Source organism: Chiloscyllium punctatum, chromosome 32 (genome assembly GCF_047496795.1).
Source record: "Chiloscyllium punctatum isolate Juve2018m chromosome 32, sChiPun1.3, whole genome shotgun sequence".
NCBI classification, from domain to species: domain Eukaryota; kingdom Metazoa; phylum Chordata; class Chondrichthyes; order Orectolobiformes; family Hemiscylliidae; genus Chiloscyllium; species Chiloscyllium punctatum.
In genome coordinates this window covers 75,531,367-75,545,023 of record NC_092770.1, presented here as the reverse complement: position 1 = coordinate 75,545,023, position 13,657 = coordinate 75,531,367, and positions in this window count along the sequence as shown.

Here is a 13,657-nt window from a genome sequence, read left to right as displayed (position 1 = left end):
CAGAGGGCGAGAAACAGAGGGGCTGAATCAGAGGAGCTGAAACAGAGGGCGAGAAACAGAGGGGCTGAAACAGAGGGCGAGAAACAGTGGGGCTGAAACAGAGGGGCTGAAACAGAGGGTGAGAAACAGAGGGGCTGAAACAGAGGGCGAGAAACAGAGGGGCTGAAACAGAGGGTCTGAAACAGAGGGGCTGAATCAGAGGGGCTGATTCAGAGGGGCTGAAACAGTGGGGCTGAATCAGAGGGGCTGAAACAGAGGGCGAGAAACAGAGGGGCTGAAACAGTGGGGCTGAAACAGAGGGGCTGAAACAGAGGGCGAGAAATAGAGGGGCTGAAACAGAGGGCGAGAAACAGAGGGGCTGAAACAGATGGCGAGAAACAGAGGGGCTGAAACAGAGGGGCTGAAACAGAGGGGCTGAAACAGAGGGCGAGAAACAGAGGGGCTGAAACAGATGGCGAGAAACAGAGGGGCTTGAACAGAGGGCGAGAAACAGAGGGGCTGAATCAGAGGGGCTGAAACAGAGGGTGAGAAACAGAGGGGCTGAAACAGATGGAGAGAAACAGAGGGGCTGAAACAGAGGTGCTGTAACAGAGGGTGAGAAACAGAGGGGCTGAAACAGAGGGCGAGAAACAGAGGGGCTGAAACAGAGGGGCTGAAACAGAGGGGCTGATTCAGAGGGGCTGAAACAGAGGGGCTGAATCAGAGGGGCTGAAACAGAGGGCGAGAAACAGAGGGGCTGAAACAGAGGGCGAGAAACAGAGGAGCAGAAACAGAGGGCGAGAAACAGAGGGGCTGAAACAGAGGGGCTGAAACAGAGAGTGCGAAACAGAGGGGCTGAAACAGAGGGCGAGAAACAGAGGGGCTGAAACAGAGGGCGAGAAACAGGGGCTGAAACACAGGGCAAGAAACAGAGGGGCTGAAACCGAGTGGCTGAAACAGAAGGGCTGAAACAGAGGGGCTGAAACAGAGGGCGAGAAACAGAGGGGCTGAATCAGAGGGGCTGAATCAGAGGGGCTGAAACAGAGGGGCTGAATCAGAGGGGCTGAAACAGAAGGCGAGAAACAGAGGGGCTGAAACAGAGGGCGAGAAACAGAGGGGCAGAAACAGAGGGGCTGAAACAGAGGGGCTGAAACAGAGGGCAAGAAACAGAGGGGCTGAAACAGAGGCGAGAAACAGAGGGGCTGAAACAGAGGGGCAGAAACAGAGGGGCTGAAACAGAGGGCGAGAAACAGAGGGGCTGAAACAGAGGGCGACAAACAGAGGGGCTGAAACAAAGGGCGAGAAACATAGGGGCTGAAACAGAGGGGCTGAAACAGAGGGGCTGAATCGGAGGGGCTGAAACAGAGGGGCTGAAACAGAGGGGCTGAAACAGAGGGAAAGAAACAGAGGGGCTGAAACAGAGGGGCTGAAACAGAGGGGCAGAAACAGAGGGCGAGAAACAGAGGGGCTGAATCAGAGGGGCTGAATCAGAGGGGCTGAAACAGAGGGGCTGAAACAGAGGGCGAGAAACAGAGGGGCTGAATCAGAGGGGCTGAATCAGAGGGGCTGAATCAGAGGGGCTGAAACAGAGGGCGAGAAACAGAGGCGCTGAAACAGAGGGGCTGAATCAGAGGGGCTGAAACAGAGAGGCTGAAACAGAGGGCGAGAAACAGAGGGGCTGAAACAGAGGGAGAGAAACAGAGGGGCTGAAACAGAGGGGCTGAAACAGAGGGGCTGAAACAGAGGGCGAGAAACAGAGGGGCGGAAACTAAGGGCGAGAAACAGAGGGGCTGAAACAGAGGGCGAGAAACAGAGGGGCTGAAACAGAGGGCGAGAAACAGAGGGTCTGAAACAGAGGGGCTGAATCAGAGGGGCTGAAACAGAGGGGCTGAATCAGAGGGCGAGAAACAGAGGCGCTGAAACAGAGGGGCTGAATCAGAGGGGCTGAAACAGAGGGGCAGAAACAGAGGGCGAGAAACAGAGGGGCTGAATCCGAGGGGCTGAATCAGAGGGGCTGAAACAGAGGGGCTGAAACAGAGGGCGAGAAACAGAGGGGCTGAATCAGAGGGGCTGAATCAGAGGGGCTGAATCAGAGGGGCTGAAACAGAGGGCGAGAAACAGAGGCGCTGAAACAGAGGGGCTGAATCAGAGGGGCTGAAACAGAGAGGCTGAAACAGAGGGCGAGAAACAGAGGGGCTGAAACAGAGGGAGAGAAACAGAGGGGCTGAAACAGAGGGGCTGAAACAGTGGGTTTAAAACAGAGGGCGAGAAAGAGAGGGGCTGAAACAGAGGTGCTGATACAGAGGGTGAGAAACAGAGGGGCTGAAACAGAGGGCGAGAAACAGAGGGTCTGAAACAGAGGGGCTGAATCAGAGGGGCTGAAACAGAGGGGCTGAATCAGAGGGGCTGAAACAGAGGGCGAGAAACAGAGGCGCTGAAACAGAGGGGCTGAATCAGAGGGGCTGAAACAGAGGGGCTGAAACAGAGGGCGAGAAACAGAGGGGCTGAAACAGAGGGCGAGAAACAGAGGGGCGGAAACTAAGGGCGAGAAACAGAGGGGCTGAAACAGAGGGCGAGAAACAGAGGGGCTGAATCAGAGGGGCTGAAACAGAGGGCGAGAAACAGTGGGGCTAAAACAGAGGGCGAGAAAGAGAGGGGCTGAAACAGAGGTGCTGATACAGAGGGTGAGAAACAGAGGGGCTGAAACAGAGGGCGAGAAACAGAGGGGCTGAAACAGAGGGGCTGAAACAGAGGGGCTGATTCAGAGGGGCTGAAACAGAGGGGCTGAATCAGAGGGGCTGAAACAGAGGGCAAGAAACAGAGGGGCTGAAACAGAGGGCGAGAAACAGAGGGGCTGAAACAGAGGGCGAGAAACAGAGGGCGAGAAACAGAGGGACTGAAACAGAGGGGCTGAAACAGAGGGGCTGAAACAGAGGGCGAGAAACAGAGGGGCTGAAACAGAGGGGCTTAAACAGAGGGCGAGAAACAGAGGGGCTGAAACAGAGGGCGAGAAACAGAGGGGCTGAAACAGAGGGGCTGAAACAGAGGGCGAGAAACAGAGGGGCTGAAACAGAGGGCGAGAAACAGAGGGGCTGAAACAGAGGGCGAGAAACAGAGGGGCTGAAACAGAGGGCGAGAAACAGACGGCGAGAAACAGAGGGACTGAAACAGAGGGGCTGAAACAGAGGGGCTGAAACAGAGGGCGAGAAACAGAGGGGCTGAAACAGAGGGGCTTAAACAGAGGGCGAGAAACAGAGGGGCTGAAACAGAGGGGCTGAAACAGTGGAGCTGAAACAGAGCGGCTGAAACAGTGGGCGAGAAATAGAGGGGCTGAAACACAGGGCGAGAAATACAGGGGCTGAAACAGAGGGCGAGAAACAGAGGGGCTGAAACAGAGGCGCTGAAACAGAGGGGCTGAAACAGAGGGCGAGAAACAGAGGGGCTGAAACAGAGGGCGAGAAACAGAGGGGCTGAAACAGAGGGCGAGAAACAGAGGGGCTGAATCAGAGGAGCTGAAACAGAGGGCGAGAAACAGAGGGGCTGAAACAGAGGGCGAGAAACAGTGGGGCTGAAACAGAGGGGCTGAAACAGAGGGTGAGAAACTGAGGGGCTGAAACAGAGGGCGAGAAACAGAGGGGCTGAAACAGAGGGTCTGAAACAGAGGGGCTGAAACAGAGGGTGAGAAACTGAGGGGCTGAAACAGAGGGCGAGAAACAGAGGGGCTGAAACAGAGGGTCTGAAACAGAGGGGCTGAAACAGATGGCCTGATTCAGAGGGGCTGAAACAGTGGGGCTCAATCAGAGGGGCTGAAACAGAGGGCGAGAAACAGAGGGGCTGAAACAAAGGGGCTGAAACAGTGGGGCTGAAACAGAGGGGCTGAAACAGAGGGCGAGAAATAGAGGGGCTGAAACAGAGGGCGAGAAACAGAGGGGCTGAAACAGAGGGCGAGAAACAGAGGGGCTGAAACAGAGGGGCTGAAACAGAGGGGCTGAAACAGAGGGTGAGAAACAGAGGGGCTGAAACAGATGGCGAGAAACAGAGGGGCTTGAACAGAGGGCGAGAAACAGAGGGGCTGAATCAGTTTGGCTGAAACAGAGGGGCTGAAACAGAGGGCGAGAAACAGAGGGGCTGAATCAGAGGGGCTGAATCAGAGGGACTGAAACAGAGGGGCTGAAACAGAGGGCGAGAAACAAAGGGGCTGAAACAGCAGGCGAGAAACAGAGGGCGAGAAACAGAGGGGCTGAAACAGAGGGGCTGAAACAGACGGGCTGAAACAGAGAGCCTGAAACAGAGGGCGAGAAACAGAGTGGCTGAAACAGCGGGCGAAAAACAGAGGGGCTGAAACAGAGGGCGAGAAACAGAGGGTGAGAAACAGAGGGCGAGAAACAGAGTGGATGAAACAGAGGGGCTGAAACAAAGGGGCTGAAATAGAGGGGCTGAAACAGAGGGGCTGAATCAGAGGGGCTGAAACAGAGTGGCTGAATCAGAGGGTCTGAAACAGAGGGCGAGAAACAGAGGGGCTGAAACAGAGGGCGAGAAACAGAGGGGCTGAAACAGAGGGGCTGAAACAGAGGGGCTGAAACAGAGGGGCTGAATCCGAGGGCAAGAAACAGAGAGGCTGAAACAGAGGGCGAGAAACAGAGGGGCTGAAACAGAGGGCAAGAAACAGAGGGGCTGAAACAGAGGGCGAGAAACAGAGGGGCTGAAACAGAGGGGCTGAAACAGAGGGCGAGAAACAGAGGGGCTGAAACAGAGGGCGAGAAACAGAGGGCGAGAAACAGAGGGACTGAAACAGATGGGCTGAAACAGAGGGGCTGAAACAGAGGGCGAGAAACAGAGGGGCTGAAACAGAGGGCGAGAAACAGAGGGGCTTAAACAGAGGGCGAGAAACAGAGGGGCTGAAACAGAGGGGCTGAAACAGTGGGGCTGAAACAGAGCGGCTGAAACAGAGGGCGAGAAATAGAGGGGCTCAAACACAGGGCGAGAAATACAGGGGCTGAAACAGAGGGCGAGAAACAGAGGGGCTGAAACATAGGCGCTGAAACAGAGGGGCTGAAACAGAGGGCGAGAAACAGAGGGGCTGAAACAGAGGGCGAGAAACAGAGGGGCTGAAACAGAGGGCGAGAAACAGAGGGGCTGAATCAGAGGAGCTGAAACAGAGGGCGAGAAACAGAGGGGCTGAAACAGAGGGCGAGAAACAGTGGGGCTGAAACAGAGGGGCTGAAACAGAGGGTGAGAAACAGAGGGGCTGAAACAGAGGGCGAGAAACAGAGGGGCTGAAACAGAGGGTCTGAAACAGAGGGGCTGAATCAGAGGGGCTGATTCAGAGGGGCTGAAACAGTGGGGCTGAATCAGAGGGGCTGAAACAGAGGGCGAGAAACAGAGGTGCTGAAACAGTGGGGCTGAAACAGAGGGGCTGAAACAGAGGGCGAGAAATAGAGGGGCTGAAACAGAGGGTGAGAAACAGAGGGGCTGAAACAGAGGGGCTGAATCCGAGGGCAAGAAACAGAGAGGCTGAAACAGAGGGCGAGAAACAGAGGGGCTGAAACAGAGGGCAAGAAACAGAGGGGCTGAAACAGAGGGCGAGAAACAGAGGGGCTGAAACAGAGGGGCTGAAACAGAGGGCGAGAAACAGAGGGGCTGAAACAGAGGGCGAGAAACAGAGGGCGAGAAACAGAGGGACTGAAACAGATGGGCTGAAACAGAGGGGCTGAAACAGAGGGCGAGAAACAGAGGGGCTGAAACAGAGGGCGAGAAACAGAGGGGCTTAAACAGAGGGCGAGAAACAGAGGGGCTGAAACAGAGGGGCTGAAACAGTGGGGCTGAAACAGAGCGGCTGAAACAGAGGGCGAGAAATAGAGGGGCTCAAACACAGGGCGAGAAATACAGGGGCTGAAACAGAGGGCGAGAAACAGAGGGGCTGAAACATAGGCGCTGAAACAGAGGGGCTGAAACAGAGGGCGAGAAACAGAGGGGCTGAAACAGAGGGCGAGAAACAGAGGGGCTGAAACAGAGGGCGAGAAACAGAGGGGCTGAATCAGAGGAGCTGAAACAGAGGGCGAGAAACAGAGGGGCTGAAACAGAGGGCGAGAAACAGTGGGGCTGAAACAGAGGGGCTGAAACAGAGGGTGAGAAACAGAGGGGCTGAAACAGAGGGCGAGAAACAGAGGGGCTGAAACAGAGGGTCTGAAACAGAGGGGCTGAATCAGAGGGGCTGATTCAGAGGGGCTGAAACAGTGGGGCTGAATCAGAGGGGCTGAAACAGAGGGCGAGAAACAGAGGGGCTGAAACAGTGGGGCTGAAACAGAGGGGCTGAAACAGAGGGCGAGAAATAGAGGGGCTGAAACAGAGGGCGAGAAACAGAGGGGCTGAAACAGAGGGCGAGAAATAGAGGGGCTCAAACACAGGGCGAGAAATACAGGGGCTGAAACAGAGGGCGAGAAACAGAGGGGCTGAAACATAGGCGCTGAAACAGAGGGGCTGAAACAGAGGGCGAGAAACAGAGGGGCTGAAACAGAGGGCGAGAAACAGAGGGGCTGAAACAGAGGGCGAGAAACAGAGGGGCTGAATCAGAGGAGCTGAAACAGAGGGCGAGAAACAGAGGGGCTGAAACAGAGGGCGAGAAACAGTGGGGCTGAAACAGAGGGGCTGAAACAGAGGGTGAGAAACAGAGGGGCTGAAACAGAGGGCGAGAAACAGAGGGGCTGAAACAGAGGGTCTGAAACAGAGGGGCTGAATCAGAGGGGCTGATTCAGAGGGGCTGAAACAGTGGGGCTGAATCAGAGGGGCTGAAACAGAGGGCGAGAAACAGAGGGGCTGAAACAGTGGGGCTGAAACAGAGGGGCTGAAACAGAGGGCGAGAAATAGAGGGGCTGAAACAGAGGGCGAGAAACAGAGGGGCTGAAACAGAGGGCGAGAAACAGAGGGGCTGAAACAGAGGGGCTGAAACAGAGGGGCTGAAACAGAGGGCGAGAAACAGAGGGGCTGAAACAGATGGCGAGAAACAGAGGGGCTTGAACAGAGGGCGAGAAACAGAGGGGCTGAATCAGAGGGGCTGAAACAGAGGGCGAGAAACAGAGGGGCTGAAACAGATGGAGAGAAACAGAGGGGCTGAAACAGAGGTGCTGTAACAGAGGGTGAGAAACAGAGGGGCTGAAACAGAGGGCTAGAAACAGAGGGGCTGAAACAGAGGGGCTGAAACAGAGGGGCTGATTCAGAGGGGCTGAAACAGAGGGGCTGAATCAGAGGGGCTGAAACAGAGGGCGAGAAACAGAGGGGCTGAAACAGAGGGCGAGAAACAGAGGAGCAGAAACAGAGGGCGAGAAACAGAGGGGCTGAAACAGAGGGGCTGAAACAGAGGGGCTGAATCGGAGGGGCTGAAACAGAGGGGCTGAAACAGAGGGGCTGAAACAGAGAGGCTGAAACAGAGGGCGAGAAACAGAGGGGCTGAAACAGAGGGAGAGAAACAGAAGGGCTGAAACAGAGGGGCTGAAACAGAGGGGCTGAAACAGAGGGCGAGAAACAGAGGGGCGGAAACTAAGGGCGAGAAACAGAGGGGCTGAAACAGAGGGCGAGAAACAGAGGGGCTGAAACAGAGGGCGAGAAACAGAGGGTCTGAAACAGAGGGGCTGAATCAGAGGGGCTCAAACAGAGGGGCTGAATCAGAGGGGCTGAAACAGAGGGCGAGAAACAGAGGCGCTGAAACAGAGGGGCTGAATCAGAGGGGCTGAAACAGAGAGGCTGAAACAGAGGGCGAGAAACAGAGGGGCGGAAACTAAGGGCGAGAAACAGAGGGGCTGAAACAGAGGGCGAGAAACAGAGGGGCTGAATCAGAGGGGCTGAAACAGAGGGCGAGAAAGAGAGGGGCTGAAACAGAGGTGCTGATACAGAGGGTGAGAAACAGAGGGGCTGAAACAGAGGGCGAGAAACAGAGGGGCTGAAACAGAGGGCGAGAAACAGAGGGGCTGATACAGAGGGCGAGAAACAGAGGGCAAGAAACAGAGGGACTGAAACAGAGGGGCTGAAACAGAGGGGCTGAAACAGAGGGCGAGAAACAGAGGGGCTGAAACAGAGGGGCTTAAACAGAGGGCGAGAAACAGAGGGGCTGAAACAGAGGGCGAGAAACAGAGGGGCTGAAACAGAGGGGCTGAAACAGAGGGCGAGAAACAGAGGGGCTGAAACAGAGGGCGAGAAACAGAGGGGCTGAAACAGAGGGCGAGAAACAGAGGGCGAGAAACAGAGGGACTGAAACAGAGGGGCTGAAACAGAGGGGCTGAAACAGAGGGCGAGAAACAGAGGGGCTGAAACAGAGGGGCTTAAACAGAGGGCGAGAAACAGAGGGGCTGAAACAGTGGAGCTGAAACAGAGCGGCTGAAACAGTGGGCGAGAAATAAAGGGGCTGAAACACAGGGCGAGAAATACAGGGGCTGAAACAGAGGGCGAGAAACAGAGGGGCTGAAACAGAGGCGCTGAAACAGAGGGGCTGAAACAGAGGGCGAGAAACAGAGGGGCTGAAACAGAGGGCGAGAAACAGAGGGGCTGAAACAGAGGGCGAGAAACAGAGGGGCTGAATCAGAGGAGCTGAAACAGAGGGCGAGAAACAGAGGGGCTGAAACAGAGGGCGAGAAACAGTGGGGCTGAAACAGAGGGGCTGAAACAGAGGGTGAGAAACAGAGGGGCTGAAACAGATGGCGAGAAACAGAGGGGCTTGAACAGAGGGCGAGAAACAGAGGGGCTGAATCAGTTTGGCTGAAACAGAGGGGCTGAAACAGAGGGCGAGAAACAGAGGGGCTGAATCAGAGGGGCTGAATCAGAGGGACTGAAACAGAGGGGCTGAAACAGAGGGCGAGAAACAAAGGGGCTGAAACAGCAGGCGAGAAACAGAGGGCGAGAAACAGAGGGGCTGAAACAGAGGGGCTGAAACAGACGGGCTGAAACAGAGAGCCTGAAACAGAGGGCGAGAAACAGAGTGGCTGAAACAGCGGGCGAAAAACAGAGGGGCTGAAACAGAGGGCGAGAAACAGAGGGTGAGAAACAGAGGGCGAGAAACAGAGTGGATGAAACAGAGGGGCTGAAACAAAGGGGCTGAAATAGAGGGGCTGAAACAGAGGGGCTGAATCAGAGGGGCTGAAACAGAGTGGCTGAATCAGAGGGTCTGAAACAGAGGGCGAGAAACAGAGGGGCTGAAACAGAGGGCGAGAAACAGAGGGGCTGAAACAGAGGGGCTGAAACAGAGGGGCTGAAACAGAGGGCGAGAAACAGAGGGGCTGAAACAGAGGGGCTGAAACAGTGGGGCTGAAACAGAGCGGCTGAAACAGAGGGCGAGAAATAGAGGGGCTCAAACACAGGGCGAGAAATACAGGGGCTGAAACAGAGGGCGAGAAACAGAGGGGCTGAAACATAGGCGCTGAAACAGAGGGGCTGAAACAGAGGGCGAGAAACAGAGGGGCTGAAACAGAGGGCGAGAAACAGAGGGGCTGAAACAGAGGGCTAGAAACAGAGGGGCTGAATCAGAGGAGCTGAAACAGAGGGCGAGAAACAGAGGGGCTGAAACAGAGGGCGAGAAACAGTGGGACTGAAACAGAGGGGCTGAAACAGAGGGTGAGAAACAGAGGGGCTGAAACAGAGGGCGAGAAACAGAGGGGCTGAAACAGAGGGTCTGAAACAGAGGGGCTGAATCAGAGGGGCTGATTCAGAGGGGCTGAAACAGTGGGGCTGAATCAGAGGGGCTGAAACAGAGGGCGAGAAACAGATGGGCTGAAACAAAGGGGCTGAAACAGTGGGGCTGAAACAGAGGGGCTGAAACAGAGGGCGAGAAATAGAGGGGCTGAAACAGAGGGCGAGAAACAGAGGGGCTGAAACAGAGGGCGAGAAACAGAGGGGCTGAAACAGAGGGGCTGAAACAGAGGGGCTGAAACAGAGGGCGAGAAACAGAGGGGCTGAAACAGATGGCGAGAAACAGAGGGGCTTGAACAGAGGGCGAGAAACAGAGGGGCTGAATCTGAGGGGCTGAAACAGAGGGCGAGAAAGAGAGGGGCTGAAACAGATGGAGAGAAACAGAGGGGCTGAAACAGAGGTGCTGTAACAGAGGGTGAGAAACAGAGGGGCTGAAACAGAGGGGCTGAAACAGAGGGGCTGATTCAGAGGGGCTGAAACAGTGGGGCTGAATCAGAGGGGCTGAAACAGAGGGCGAGAAACAGAGGGGCTGAAACAGAGGGCGAGAAACAGAGGAGCAGAAACAAAGGGCGAGAAACAGAGGGGCTGAAACAGAGGGGCTGAAACAGAGAGTGCGAAACAGAGGGGCAGAAACAGAGGGCGAGAAACAGAGGGGCTGAAACAGAGGGGCTGAAACAGAGGGCAAGAAACAGAGGGCGAGAAACAGAGGGGCTGAATCAGAGGAGCTGAAACAGAGGGCGAGAAACAGAGGGACTGAAACAGAGGGCGAGAAACAGTGGGGCTGAAACAGAGGGGCTGAAACAGAGGGTGAGAAACAGAGGGGCTGAAACAGAGGGCGAGAAACAGAGGGGCTGAAACAGAGGGTCTGAAACAGAGAGTGCGAAACAGAGGGGCTGAAACAGAGGGCGAGAAACAGAGGGGCTGAAACAGAGGGCGAGAAACAGGGGCTGAAACACAGGGCAAGAAACAGAGGGGCTGAAACCGAGTGGCTGAAACAGAAGGGCTGAAACAGAGGGGCTGAAACAGAGGGGCTGAAACAGAGGGTGAGAAACAGAGGGGCTGAAACAGATGGCGAGAAACAGAGGGGCTTGAACAGAGGGCGAGAAACAGAGGGGCTGAATCAGTTTGGCTGAAACAGAGGGGCTGAAACAGAGGGTGAGAAACAGAGGGGCTGAATCAGAGGGGCTGAATCAGAGGGACTGAAACAGAGGGGCTGAAACAGAGGGGGAGAAACAAAGGGGCTGAAACAGCAGGCGAGAAACAGAGGGCGAGAAACAGAGGGGCTGAAACAGAGGGGCTAAAACAGACGGGCTGAAACAGAGAGCCTGAAACAGAGGGCGAGAAACAGAGTGGCTGAAACAGCGGGCGAAAAACAGAGGGGCTGAAACAGAGGGCGAGAAACAGAGGGTGAGAAACAGAGGGCGAGAAACAGAGTGGATGAAACAGAGGGGCTGAAACAAAGGGGCTGAAATAGAGGGGCTGATACAGAGGGGCTGAATCAGAGGGGCTGCAACAGAGTGGCTGAATCAGAGGGTCTGAAACAGAGGGCGAGAAACAGAGGGGCTGAAACAGAGGGCGAGAAACAGAGGGGCTGAAACAGAGGGGCTGAAACAGAGGGGCTGAAACAGAGGGGCTGAATCCGAGGGCAAGAAACAGAGAGGCTGAAACAGAGGGCGAGAAACAGAGGGGCTGAAACAGAGGGCAAGAAACAGAGGGGCTGAAACAGAGGGCGAGAAACAGAGGGGCTGAAACAGAGGGGCTGAAACAGAGGGGCTGAAACAGAGGGCGAGAAACAGAGGGGCTGAAACAGAGTGCGAGAAACAGAGGGCGAGAAACAGAGGGACTGAAACAGAGGGGCTGAAACAGAGGGGCTGAAACAGAGGGCGAGAAACAGAGGGGCTGAAACAGAGGGCGAGAAACAGAGGGGCTTAAACAGAGGGCGAGAAACAGAGGGGCTGAAACAGAGGGGCTGAAACAGTGGGGCTGAAACAGAGCGGCTGAAACAGAGGGCGAGAAACAGAGGGGCTGAATCAGAGGAGCTGAAACAGAGGGCGAGAAACAGAGGGGCTGAAACAGAGGGCGAGAAACAGTGGGGCTGAAACACAGGGGCTGAAACAGAGGGTGAGAAACAGAGGGGCTGAAACAGAGGGCGAGAAACAGAGGGGCTGAAACAGAGGGTCTGAAACAGAGGGGCTGAATCAGAGGGGCTGATTCAGAGGGGCTGAAACAGTGGGGCTGAATCAGAGAGGCTGAAACAGAGGGCGAGAAACAGAGGGGCTGAAACAGAGGGCGAGAAACAGAGGGGCTGAAACAGAGGGTCTGAAACAGAGGGGCTGAATCAGAGGGGCTGATTCAGAGGGGCTGAAACAGTGGGGCTGAATCAGAGGGGCTGAAACAGAGGGCGAGAAACAGATGGGCTGAAACAAAGGGGCTGAAACAGTGGGGCTGAAACAGAGGGGCTGAAACAGAGGGCGAGAAATTGAGGGGCTGAAACAGAGGGCGAGAAACAGAGGGGCTGAAACAGATGGCGAGAAACAGAGGGGCTGAAACAGAGGGGCTGAAACAGAGGGGCTGAAACAGAGGGCGAGAAACAGAGGGGCTGAAACAGATGGCGAGAAACAGAGGGGCTTGAACAGAGGGCGAGAAACAGAGGGGCTGAATCAGAGGGGCTGAAACAGAGGGCGAGAAACAGAGGGGCTGAAACAGATGGAGAGAAACAGAGGGGCTGAAACAGAGGTGCTGTAACAGAGGGTGAGAAACAGAGGGGCTGAAACAGAGGGGCTGAAACAGAGGGGCTGATTCAGAGGGGCTGAAACAGTGGGGCTGAATCAGAGGGGCTGAAACAGAGGGCGAGAAACAGAGGGGCTGAAACAGAGGGCGAGAAACAGAGGAGCAGAAACAAAGGGCGAGAAACAGAGGGGCTGAAACAGAGGTGCTGAAACAGAGAGTGCGAAACAGAGGGGCTGAAACAGAGGGCGAGAAACAGAGGGGCTGAAACAGAGGGCGAGAAACAGGGGCTGAAACACAGGGCAAGAAACAGAGGGGCTGAAACCGAGTGGCTGAAACAGAAGGGCTGAAACAGAGGGGCTGAAACAGAGGGCGAGAAACAGAGGGGCTGAATCAGAGGGGCTGAATCAGAGGGGCTGAAACAGAGGGGCTGAATCAGAGGGGCTGAAACAGAAGGCGAGAAACAGAGGGGCTGAAACAGAGGGCGAGAAACAGAGGGGCAGAAACAGAGGGCGAGAAACAGAGGGGCTGAAACAGAGGGGCTGAAACAGAGGGCAAGAAACAGAGGGCGAGAAACAGAGGGGCTGAATCAGAGGAGCTGAAACAGAGGGCGAGAAACAGAGGGGCTGAAACAGAGGGCGAGAAACAGAGGGGCTGAATCAGAGGAGCTGAAACAGAGGGCGAGAAACAGAGGGGCTGAAACAGAGGGCGAGAAACAGTGGGGCTGAAACAGAGGGGCTGAAACAGAGGGTGAGAAACAGAGGTACTGAAACAGAGGGCGAGAAACAGAGGCGCTGAAACAGAGGGTCTGAAACAGAGAGTGCGAAACAGAGGGGCTGAAACAGAGGGCGAGAAACAGAGGGGCTGAAACAGAGGGCGAGAAACAAGGGCTGAAACACAGGGCAAGAAACAGAGGGGCTGAAACCGAGTGGCTGAAACAGAAGGGCTGAAACAGAGGGGCTGAAACAGAGGGGCTGAAACAGAGGGTGAGAAACAGAGGGGCTGAAACAGATGGCGAGAAACAGAGGGGCTTGAACAGAGGGCGAGAAACAGAGGGGCTGAATCAGTTTGGCTGAAACAGAGGGGCTGAAACAGAGGGCGAGAAACAGAGGGGCTGAATCAGAGGGGCTGAATCAGAGGGACTGAAACAGAGGGGCTGAAACAGAGGGCGAGAAACAAAGGGGCTGAAACAGCAGGCGAGAAACAGAGGGCGAGAAACAGAGGGGCTGAAACAGAGGGGCTGAAACAGACGGGCTGAAACAGAGAGCCTGAAACA